This window comes from Anopheles arabiensis, chromosome 3 (genome assembly GCF_016920715.1).
Source record: "Anopheles arabiensis isolate DONGOLA chromosome 3, AaraD3, whole genome shotgun sequence".
Classification (NCBI taxonomy): Eukaryota; Metazoa; Arthropoda; class Insecta; order Diptera; family Culicidae; genus Anopheles; species Anopheles arabiensis.
The window spans coordinates 52,833,867-52,847,067 of NC_053518.1; the positions used below are offsets into that span (position 1 = coordinate 52,833,867).

Consider the following 13,201-nt stretch of genomic DNA (forward strand, 5'->3'; position numbering starts at 1 on the left):
TCAAGGGCCTGCCAAGTACCCACTAGTGAAGTGAGCTTGGCTTTCAGTGACTTATTGTTACCATAGCAGGATAGTCAGTCCTACGTATGGGAGCACGGTCTATTTAGGGCTTGAACCCATGACGGGCATGTTGTTAAGTACGTTAACAACGATAATAGATGGCAACAAAATTCAACATCAAATTTCAAGGCCATTCAAATAGTGCAATATGGCTTCATTTGGATGAAACATGGCCCTAACAACGATAATAGATGGCAAAAAAACTCAACATCAAATTTCAAGGCCATTGAAATAGTGCAAGATGGCTTCATTTGGATGAAACATGGCCGTAACAACGATAATAGATGGCAACAAACTCAACATCAAATTTCAAGGCCATTCAAATAGTGCAAAATGGCTTCATTTGGATAAAACATGGCCGTAACAACGATAATAGATGGCAAAAAACTCAACATCAAATTTCAAGGCCATTCAAATAGTGCAATATGTCTTCATTTCAATGAAACATGGCCCTAACAACGATAACAGATGGCAACAAACTCAACATCAAATTTTAAGTCCATTCAAATAGTGCAAAATGGCTTCATTTGGATGAAACATGGCCGTAACAACGATAATAGATGGCAAAAAAACTCAACATCAAATTTCAAGGCCATTCAAATAGTGCAATATGTCTTCATTTGGATGAAACATGGCCGTAACAACGATAATTTTTTTTTCTTTGGCACAACAACCACTGTCGGTCAAGGGCCTGCCAAGTACCCACTAGTGAAGTGAGCTTGGCTTTCAGTGACTTATTGTTACCATAGCAGGATAGTCAGTCCTACGTATGGGAGCACGGTCTATTTAGGGCTTGAACCCATGACGGGCATGTTGTTAAGTACGTTAACAACGATAATAGATGGCAACAAAATTCAACATCAAATTTCAAGGCCATTCAAATAGTGCAATATGGCTTCATTTGGATGAAACATGGCCCTAACAACGATAATAGATGGCAAAAAAACTCAACATCAAATTTCAAGGCCATTGAAATAGTGCAAGATGGCTTCATTTGGATGAAACATGGCCGTAACAACGATAATAGATGGCAACAAACTCAACATCAAATTTCAAGGCCATTCAAATAGTGCAAAATGGCTTCATTTGGATAAAACATGGCCGTAACAACGATAATAGATGGCAAAAAACTCAACATCAAATTTCAAGGCCATTCAAATAGTGCAATATGTCTTCATTTCAATGAAACATGGCCCTAACAACGATAATAGATGGCAACAAACTCAACATCAAATTTTAAGTCCATTCAAATAGTGCAAGATGGCTTCATTTGGATGAAACATGGCCGTAACAACGATAATAGATGGCAACAAAATTCAACATCAAATTTCAAGGCCATTGAATTAGTGCAAGATGGCTTTATTTGGATGAAACATGGCCGTAACAACGATAATTTTTTTTTCTTTGGCACAACAACCACTGTCGGTCAAGGGCCTGCCAAGTACCCACTAGTGAAGTGAGCTTGGCTTTCAGTGACTTATTGTTACCATAGCAGGATAGTCAGTCCTACGTATGGGAGCACGGTCTATTTAGGGCTTGAACCCATGACGGGCATGTTGTTAAGTACGTTAACAACGATAATAGATGGCAACAAAATTCAACTTCAAATTTCAAGGCCATTCAAATAGTGCAATATGGCTTCATTTGGATGAAACATGGCCGTAACAACGATAATAGATGGCAAAAAACTCAACATCAAATTTCAAGGCCATTGAAATAGTGCAAGATGGCTTCATTTGGATGAAACATGGCCGTAACAACGATAATAGATGGCAAAAAAACTCAACATCAAATTTTAAGTCCATTCAAATAGTGCAATATGGCTTCATTTGGATGAAACATGGCCGTAACAACGATAATAAATGGCAACAAAATTCAACATCAAATTTCAAGGCCATTCAAATAGTGCAAGATGGCTTCATTTGGATGAAACATGGCCGTAACAACGATAATAGATGGCAAAAAAACTCAACATCAAATTTCAAGGACATTGAAATAGTGCAAAATGGCTTCATTTGGATGAAACATGGCCGTAACAACGATAATAGATGGCAACAAAATTCAACATCAAATTTCAAGGCCAATAAATTAGTGCAAGATGCCTTTATTTGGATGAAACATGGCCGTAACAACGATAATTTTTTTTTCTTTGGCACAACAACCACTGTCGGTCAAGGGCCTGCCAAGTATCCACTAGTGAAGTGAGCTTGGCTTTCAGTGACTTATTGTTACCATAGCAGGATAGTCAGTCCTACGTATGGGAGCACGGTCTATTTGGGGCTTGAACCCATGACGGGCATGTTGTTAAGCACGTTAACAACGATAACAGATGGCAACAAAATTCAACATCAGATTTCAAGGCCATTCAAATAGTGCATGATGGCTTCATTTGGATGAAACATGGCCGTAACAACGATAATAGATGGCAACAAAATTCAGCATCAAATTTCAAGGCCATTCAAATACTGCAAGATGGCTTCATTTGGATAAAACATGGCCGTAACAACAATAATAGATGGCAACAAAACTCAACATCAAATTTCAAGGCCATTGAATTAGTGCAAGATGGCTTTATTTGGATGAAACATGGCCGTAACAACGATAATAGATGACAACAAAACTCAACATCAAATTTCAATGCCATTGAAATAGTGCAAGATGGCTTCATTTGGATGAAACATGGCCGTAACAACGATAATAGATGGCAACAAAACTCAACATCAAATTTCAAGGCCATTGAAATAGTGCAAGATGGCTTCATTTGGATGAAACATGGCCGTAACAACGATAATAGATGGCAACAAACTCAACATCAAATTTCAAGGCCATTGAAATAGTGCAAGATGGCTTCATTTGGATGAAACATGGCCGTAACAACGATAATAGATGGCAACAAACTCAACATCAAATTTCAAGGCCATTCAAATAGTGCAAGATGGCGTCTTTTGGATGAAACATGGCCGTAACAACGAAAATAGATGGCAACAAAATTCAACATCAAATTTCAAGACCATTGAATTAGTGCAAGATGGCTTCATTTGGATAAAACATGGCCCTAACAACGATAATAGATGGCAAAAAAACTCAACATCAAATTTCAAGGCCATTCAAATAGTGCAAGATGGCTTCATTTGGATGAAACATGGCCGTAACAACGATAATAGATGGCAACAAACTCAACATCAAATTTCAAGGCCATTGAAATAGTGCAAGATGGCTTCATTTGGATGAAACATGGCCGTAACAACGATAATAGATGGCAACAAACTCAACATCAAATTTCAAGGCCATTGAAATAGTGCAAGATGGCGTCTTTTGGATGAAACATGGCCGTAACAACGATAATAGATGGCAACAAAATTCAACATCAAATTTCAAGGCCACTCAAATAGTGCAAGATGACTTCATTTGGATAAAACATGGCCCTAACAACGATAATAGATGGCAAAAAAACTCAACATCAAATTTCAAGGCCATTCAAATAGTGCAAGATGGCTTCATTTGGATGAAACATGGCCGTAACAACGATAATAGATGGCAACAAAATTCAACATTAAATTTCAAGGCCATTGAATTAGTGCAAGATGGCTTTATTTGGATGAAACATGGCCGTAACAACGATAATTTTTTTTTCTTTGGCACAACAACCACTGTCGGTCAAGGGCCTGCCAAGTATCCACTAGTGAAGTGAGCTAGGCTTTCAGTGACTTATTGTTACCATAGCAGGATAGTCAGTCCTACGTATGGGAGCACGGTCTATTTGGGGCTTGAACCCATGACGGGCATGTTGTTAAGCACGTTAACAACGATAACAGATGGCAACAAAATTGAACATCAAATTTCAAGGCCATTCAAATAGTGCATGATGGCTTCATTTGGATGAAACATGGCCGTAACAACGATAATAGATGGCAACAAAATTCAACATCAAATTTCAAGGCCATTCAAATACTGCAAGATGGCTTCATTTGGATAAAACATGGCCGTAACAACAATAATAGATGGCAACAAAATTCAACATCAAATTTCAAGGCCATTCAAATAGTGCAAGATGGCTTCATTTGGATGAAACATGGCCGTAACAACGATAATAGATGGCAACAAAACTCAACATCAAATTTCAAGGACATTGAATTAGTGCAAGATGGCTTCATTTGGATAAAACATGGCCGTAACAACAATAATAGATGGCAAAAAACTCAACATTATATTTTAAGTCCATTGAAATAGTGCAATATGGCTTCATTTGGATGAAACATGGCCGTAACAACGAAAATAGATGGCAACAAAATTCAACATCAAATTTCAAGACCATTCAAATAGTGCAAGATGGCTTCATTTGGATGAAACATGGCCGTAACAACGATAATAGACGGCAACAAAATTCAACATCAAATTTCAAGGCCATTCAAATAGTGCAAGATGGCTTCATTTGGATGAAACATGGCAGTAACAACGATAATAGATGGCAAATTAAACTCAACATCAAATTTCAAGGCCATTCAAATAGTGCAAGATGGCTTCATTTGGATGAAACATGGCCGTAACAACAATAATAGATGGCAGAAAAACTCAACATCAAATTTTAAGTCCATTGAAATAGTGCAATATGGCTTCATTTGGATGAAACATGGCCGTAACAACGATAATAGATGGCAACAAAATTCAACATCAAATTTCAAGGCCATTCAAATAGTGCAAGATGACTTCATTTGGATAAAACATGGCCCTAACAACGATAATAGATGGCAAAAAAACTCAACATCAAATTTCAAGGCCATTCAAATAGTGCAAGATGGCTTCATTTGGATGAAACATGGCCGTAACAACGATAATAGATGGCAACAAAACTCAACATCAAATTTCAAGGCCATTGAATTAGTGCAAGATGGCTTTATTTGGATGAAACATGGCCGTTACAACGATAATTTTTTTTTCTTTGGCACAACAACCACTGTCGGTCAAGGGAATGCCAAGTACCCACTAGTGAAGTGAGCTTGGCTTTCAGTGACTTATTGTTACCATAGCAGGATAGTCAGTCCTACGTATGGGAGCACGGTCTATTTAGGGCTTGAACCCATGACGGGCATGTTGTTAAGTACGTTAACAACGATAATAGATGGCAACAAAATTCAACATCAAATTTCAAGGCCATTCAAATAGTGCAATATGGCTTCATTTGGATGAAACATGGCCCTAACAACGATAATAGATGGCAAATTAAACTCAACATCAAATTTCAAGGCCATTCAAATAGTGCAAGATGGCTTCATTTGGATGAAACATGGCCGTAACAACGATAATAGATGGCAACAAACTCAACATCAAATTTCAAGGCCATTCAAATAGTGCAAAATGGCTTCATTTGGATAAAACATGGCCGTAACAACGATAATAGATGGCAAAAAACTCAACTTCAAATTTCAAGGCCATTCAAATAGTGCAATATGTCTTCATTTGGATGAAACATGGCCGTAACAACGATAATAGATGGCAAAAAAACTCAACATCAAATTTTAAGTCCATTCAAATAGTGCAAGATGGCTTCATTTGGATGAAACATGGCCGTAACAACGATAATAGATGGCAACAAAATTCAACATCAAATTTCAAGGACATTGAATTAGTGCAAGATGGCTTCATTTGGATAAAACATGGCCGTAACAACAATAATAGATGGCAAAAAAACTCAACATCAAATTTCAAGGCCATTCAAATAGTGCAAGATGGCTTCATTTGGATGAAACATGGCAGTAACAACGATAATAGATGGCAAATTAAACTCAACATCAAATTTCAAGGCCATTCAAATAGTGCAAGATGGCTTCATTTGGATGAAACATGGCCGTAACAACGATAATAGATGACAACAAAAAATCAACATCAAATTTCAAGGCCATTCAAATACTGCAAGATGGCTTCATTTGGATAAAACATGGCCGTAACAACAATAATAGATGGCAACAAAATTCAACATCAAATTTCAAGGCCATTCAAATAGTGCAAGATGGCTTCATTTGGATGAAAAATGGCCGTAACAACAATAATAGATGGCAGAAAAACTCAACATCAAATTTTAAGTCCATTGAAATAGTGCAATATGGCTTCATTTGGATGAAACATGGCCGTAACAACGATAATAGATGGCAACAAAATTCAACATCAAATTTCAAGGCCATTCAAATAGTGCAAGATGACTTCATTTGGATAAAACATGGCCCTAACAACGATAATAGATGGCAAAAAAACTCAACATCAAATTTCAAGGCCATTCAAATAGTGCAAGATGGCTTCATTTGGATGAAACATGGCCGTAACAACGATAATAGATGGCAACAAAATTCAACATTAAATTTCAAGGCCATTGAATTAGTGCAAGATGGCTTTATTTGGATGAAACATGGCCGTAACAACGATAATTTTTTTTTTCTTTGGCACAACAACCACTGTCGGTCAAGGGCCTGCCAAGTACCCACTAGTGAAGTGAGCTTGGCTTTCAGTGACTTATTGTTACCATAGCAGGATAGTCAGTCCTACGTATGGGAGCACGGTCTATTAAGGGCTTGAACCCATGACGGGCATGTTGTTAAGCACGTTAACAACGATAACAGATGGCAACAAAATTCAACATCAAATTTCAAGGCCATTCAAATAGTGCAATATGGCTTCATTTGGATGAAACATGGCCGTAACAACGATAATAGATGGCAAAAAACTCAACATCAAATTTCAAGGCCATTCAAATAGTGCAAGATGGCTTCATTTGGATGAAACATGGCCGTAACAACGATAATATATGGCAACAAACTCAACATCAAATTTCAAGGCCATTCAAATAGTGCAAAATGGCTTCATTTGGATAAAACATGGCCGTAACAACGATAATAGATGGCAAAAAAACTCAACATCAAATTTCAAGGCCATTCAAATAGTGCAATATGTCTTCATTTGGATGAAACATGGCCGTAACAACGATAATAGATGGCAAAAAAACTCAACATCAAATTTTAAGTCCATTCAAATAGTGCAATATGGCTTCATTTGGATGAAACATGGCCGTAACAACGAAAATAGATGGCAACAAAATTCAACATCAAATTTCAAGGCCATTCAAATAGTGCAAGATGGCTTCATTTGGATGAAACATGGCCGTAACAACGATAATAGATGGCAACAAAATTCAACATCAAATTTCAAGGCCATTCAAATAGTGCAAGATGGCTTCATTTGGATGAAACATGGCAGTAACAACGATAATAGATGGCAAATTAAACTCAACATCAAATTTCAAGGCCATTCAAATAGTGCAAGATGGCTTCATTTGGATGAAACATGGCCGTAACAACGATAATAGATGACAACAAAAATCAACATCAAATTTCAAGGCCATTCAAATACTGCAAGATGGCTTCATTTGGATAAAACATGGCCGTAACAACAATAATAGATGGCAATAAAATTCAACATCAAATTTCAAGGCCATTCAAATAGTGCAAGATGGCTTCATTTGGATGAAACATGGCCGTAACAACAATAATAGATGGCAGAAAAACTCAACATCAAATTTTAAGTCCATTGAAATAGTGCAATATGGCTTCATTTGGATGAAACATGGCCGTAACAACGATAATAGATGGCAACAAAATTCAACATCAAATTTCAAGGCCATTCAAATAGTGCAAGATGACTTCATTTGGATAAAACATGGCCCTAACAACGATAATAGATGCCAAATTAAACTCAACATCAAATTTCAAGGCCATTCAAATAGTGCAAGATGGCTTCATTTGGATGAAACATGGCCGTAACAACGATAATAGATGGCAACAAAATTCAACATTAAATTTCAAGGCCATTGAATTAGTGCAAGATGGCTTTATTTGGATGAAACATGGCCGTTACAACGATAATTTTTTTTTCTTTGGCACAACAACCACTGTCGGTCAAGGGCCTGCCAAGTACCCACTAGTGAAGTGAGCTTGGCTTTCAGTGACTTATTGTTACCATAGCAGGATAGTCAGTCCTACGTATGGGAGCACGGTCTATTTGGGGCTTGAACCCATGACGGGCATGTTGTTAAGCACGTTAACAACGATAACAGATGGCAACAAAATTCAACATCAAATTTCAAGGCCATTCAAATAGTGCAATATGACTTCATTTGGATGAAACATGGCCGTAACAACAATAATAGATGGCAAAAAAACTCAACATCAAATTTCAAGGACATTGAATTAGTGCAAGATGGCTTCATTTGGATGAAACATGGCCGTAACAACGATAATAGATGGCAAAAAACTCAACATCAAATTTCAAGGCCATTCAAATAGTGCAAGATGGCTTCATTTGGATGAAACATGGCCGTAACAACGATAACAGATGGCAACAAAATTCAACATTAAATTTCAAGGTCATTGAATTAGTGCAAGATGGCTTTATTTGGATGTAACATGGCCGTAACAATGATAATTTTTTTTTTCTTTGGCACAACAACCACTGTCGGTCAAGGGCCTGCCAAGTACCCACTAGTGAAGTGAGCTTGGCTTTCAGTGACTTATTGTTACCATAGCAGGATAGTCAGTCCTACGTATGGGAGCACGGTCTATTAAGGGCTTGAACCCATGACGAGCATGTTGTTAAGTACGTTAACAACGATAATAGATGGCAAAAAAACTCAACACCAAATTTCAAGGCCATTCAAATAGTGCATGATGGCTTCATTTGGATGAAACATGGCCGAAACAACAATAATAGATGGCAACAAAATTCAACCTCAAATTTCAAGGCCATTCAAATAGTGCAAGATGGCTTCATTTGGATGAAACATGGCCGTAACAACGATAATAGATGGCAACAAAATTCAACATCAAATTTCAAGGCCATTGAATTAGTGCAAGATGGCTTTATTTGGATGAAACATGGCCGTAACAACGATAATTTTTTTTTTCTTTGGCACAACAACCACTGTCGGTCAAGGGCCTGCCAAGTACCCACTAGTGAAGTGAGCTTGGCTTTCAGTGACTTATTGTTACCATAGCAGGATAGTCAGTCCTACGTATGGGAGCACGGTCTATTTAGGGCTTGAACCCATGACGAGCATGTTGTTAAGTACGTTAACAACGATAATAGATGGCAAAAAACTCAACATCAAATTTCAAGGCCATTCAAATAGTGCATGATGGCTTCATTTGGATGAAACATGGCCGTAGCAACGATAATAGATGGCAACAAAATTCAACATCAAATTTCAAGGCCATTCAAATAGTGCAAGATGGCTTCATTTGGATAAAACATGGCCGTAACAACAATAATAGATGGCAACAAAATTCAACATCAAATTTCAAGGCCATTCAAATAGTGCAAGATGGCTTCATTTGGATGAAACATGGCCGTAACAACAATAATAGATGGCAGAAAAACTCAACATCAAATTTTAAGTCCATTGAAATAGTGCAATATGGCTTCATTTGGATGAAACATGGCCGTTGTTGGAAACTCGTGAGTGCCCAACAGTCTGTCAGGTGACAACGCTAGAGAAGAGAGTGAGAGGGAGGATAAAAACGGTAAATTAGGAGATAAGGAGGCGTGGGCCGCCCCTAACCAGTTAGTTGAAATTCGACAATCGGTACATGTGGACTAATTTTTTGATTTAACCTCATACCACAGTAAATAAAGTGTTTTCTCTAAAAAATCCACCGCGTTTTTCAACATTTCAAAAAATTAGCATTCGCGCGAAAAAGCCAATAAAGTTGATCGAAAACTCGTTTCGCAGAGCAGAAAGCACAGTAAGTCGCGCGCGCAAGTGATATATAGTGGAACGGGAAAATAAACCAACGTAAAATGCGTCGTACGCTTCGGGTGGAGCAAAACCTACCAGCGAGTCCGGAAACGCCGCAGGAAAGCGGTAACGTCTCTGGCGGGCACAGGTACGATCCATCCTCCCCGGGAACATCGAGCACTGTAACGACGGAAGGAAGCACCCCGAGGAGCGATGCCACCACAACGAACGTTGCGGTACTTCGCAAAGAGGGGCAGAGTAAGGGGATAAGTTCACCGTTCCACGCATTAAACCACGGTGCGAACCAGGGCCGCGTTGACATTCGCGAATCGCGAAGACGACGATTGCAGGAGATTGAGCACGAGATGCAGATGCTACGGGATGCAGAGGACGAAAATGGCTCGGCGGCCATCGCTGAGCATCCCAACCACGGCGGCACTGGGGGGACACATTATCCGGAGTTTGCTGGGTGGGTGAAGAATTTCGAGGAATCCTTGCGTCGAATATACCCGGCGGGAAAAGCCCTTACGCAAGGCCAAATTCCAGGGGGCAACGACCTCGGGCAACGCGCCGCTGCTGAGCAAGCCCAACTCCCTCAACCGAGCCCCGCGATTGCGTCGACCTACGCTACACTACCGTCACAAAGGATGCATCCTCACGCAACACAAACTCTTCCTCACGCGACACATTCTCACTCAGCGCACACTATACAGACACACCCGACGTACACTTCGCATACACATTCGGCTCACACGATACTACCACAACACGAATATGTGCAACCACATTTCAACACCAGCACACTGAGTCAGAGCCAGATAGCTGCTCGTCAACCGGTGCCCCGGGACCTTCCGATCTTTTCCGGGGAACCAGAAGCGTGGTCGTTTTTCATAGCCACGTATAACCGCACTAACACGGCATGTGGTTACACCGATGACGAAAACATTGGCCGTCTACAATATGCGTTGAGAGGAGCGGCGTTCGAAGCGGTAGGCCACCTTTTGTCCTTCCCGGACGGGTTGAATGAGGTGATGGCGACTCTAAAGGCGCGTTTCGGCAGACCAGATCTGATTGTGGAGTCCATGACCGAGAAGATCAGAAAAATGGCACCACCGAAGATTGAAAGGTTGTCAACGGTCGTAGAGTTTGGATATGCGGTGAAGCGGTTGGTAGGAACGATGACGGCCTCCGGGTTACGAGGGTACATGTACGACGTGGCGTTATTCAAGGAGTTAGTCAGGAAACTACCCCCCGTCCTATGCATCGACTGGGCGAGAACGAGGAGTAAACTTTCGGAAGTGACGCTTTTGGAGTTTGGAAAATGGGTTGGTGACTTAGCAGAAGATCTCTGTGGTGTTGTCGACGTGATGTCCATCATGGACAATAGCGACTCAACTCATCAACAACCAGAACCCCCAACTCATCACAGCCGCACCCAGCCTCAGCGGTTTCAACCCCATCGTGCCCCGCCAGCGCAACTCGATCGACGGCCACCGATCCGTACTGGGCGGGTTCATCTAGCCTACTGCAACGCAACGGTATTGCAGGATGAGAATCTTGGTGATCCATCTTCATCGCAAAATACACCAGAATTGCTGACTGTCTGTCCCTTGTGCGGCAGGGATTGTCCCACTCTGGTCCAGTGTGAGCAGTTCCAAAGGACAACGGTTGCCACCAGAAGATCGTTTGTAAGTGAACGCAGGATATGCCGGAAATGCCTCGGATACCATAGAGGTGGATGCAGCGTAAGAGCACCGTGCGCGGTGAACGGATGCAACAGACAACACCATGAGCTGCTCCACGTAAATGACCAGACACCAGCCAGCCCTCACCAACGCGATCATCTAAATGGCTCAGGTAAGGTCGTGTACACTGGTGTCGCTAACGTTCTTACCCATTCCGGACCGAAAGACTCTTCGCTTTTAAAATACGTACCCGTTACGCTGCACGGGCCCAGGGGGCGAATAGATACGTTCGCCTTTTTAGATGACGGCTCTACTTCCACGTTTATGGAGCACGAACTAGCACAGGAGCTTGGAGTTACAGGGACACCGTACCCCTTGTGTCTACAATGGACGGGAGACGTGACAAGAGCAGAACAAGACTCCGTAAGGCTATCGGTGCGCATATCGGGTAGAAACATGTCGCATGCGATATACAAACTATCAGAAGTACACACGGTCAAAGAGCTTGCCCTTCCGGAACAATCTGTAAACGTAGCACAACTGACTGCACGCTATACTCATCTGAGAGGTCTCCAGTTCGAATCCTACGCTTACGCCGTGCCTCGCATCCTCATAGGCATAGACAACTGCAACATAACGCGAACTCTGAAGACCGTGGATGCAAGCTGCAACGAACCGGTCGCTTCGAAAACCCGCCTTGGATGGGTTGTCTATGGGCCTTGCTCGGTTGCGAGTGCAAAGCCGAGTCCTTCAAACCGGTCCTTCTCGGGCCGCCCGTTTCACAACCTCTCTTGTAACTCCAAGTCCGACAAAGCAGTGCGGCCGTTGCGGCCTAGGGACGACGAAAGAGCGTTGGCAATATTGGAGCGGGAAACGAACGGACAGCGATACGAAATGGGACCTTTGTGGCGGTACGACAGCGTCAATTTGCCCTACAACAAAAAGGCGTTCAAGCGTGATGGGTTTCTAAAACAGAAGATGGCAAAATATTCGAAGTTAGCAAACGATGTGAATAGAACAAATGTAGCAGAGTTTTTACCTACACTTCACCACAGAACCGAGCGGTCCGAACCGGTGCGGCCGACAGAAATAGGCGATATAGTTGTAGTGGCGTGTAACAATTCCTAGGAATTGTTGGCCTAAGGGAGGAATCGTGGTAGTAAACCCTGATAGGAATGGACAAGTTAGTCAAGCCACCGTCAAAACGGCCCATTAAACGTACGATAGGTCTACGCACGGATGTGCAATTTCCTTAGAGTAATTGGGGTAAAACCGCGTGGTTACGACGCAACAGATCGAACAGTGAGCAGACAGTAAACAAACCAATGCACATACACATACACGCAAAACACCTGACAGATAATAGGAAGTGTAGCCAAGGTAGATAGTGTCGCAGGCTACGATGGCGAAAAAAGAGGTTGCACCATTGTTAAGCGGGATTGACGTTTTTGTGTAACGGGCTATAGAGCTTAAGCGGGTTACACGATCAGCGTTTACGGGCTATAAGCTCAAGCGGGTTACACGTTCAGCGTTTACGGGCTACTAACAAATTCAACCGCCTCAACCGTGGTACACTGGGGGAACAATGTTGGAAACTCGTGAGTGCCCAACAGTCTGTCAGGTGACAACGCTAGAGAAGAGAGTGAGAGGGAGGATAAAAACGGTAAATTAGGAGATA

The 13,201-nt window shown here is 41.3% G+C and overlaps 1 long non-coding RNA gene across 4 annotated transcripts; it reads right to left on the minus strand.

The window, feature by feature from the left end:
- Positions 1–9,660: 9,660 nt before the first annotated feature.
- On the minus strand, positions 9,661–12,870 carry LOC120900100. 4 transcript variants are annotated; one of them, XR_005739151.1, is made up of 3 exons: positions 12,746–12,870; positions 12,567–12,662; positions 9,661–12,489 (listed from the first exon to the last, which is right to left on the minus strand). It is a non-coding gene; the product is annotated as an uncharacterized LOC120900100 (long non-coding RNA). The 4 variants fall into 4 exon arrangements; XR_005739150.1 differs by having other exon boundaries at positions 12,563–12,662; XR_005739149.1 differs by having other exon boundaries at positions 12,567–12,689.
- Positions 12,871–13,201: the final 331 nt, after the last annotated feature.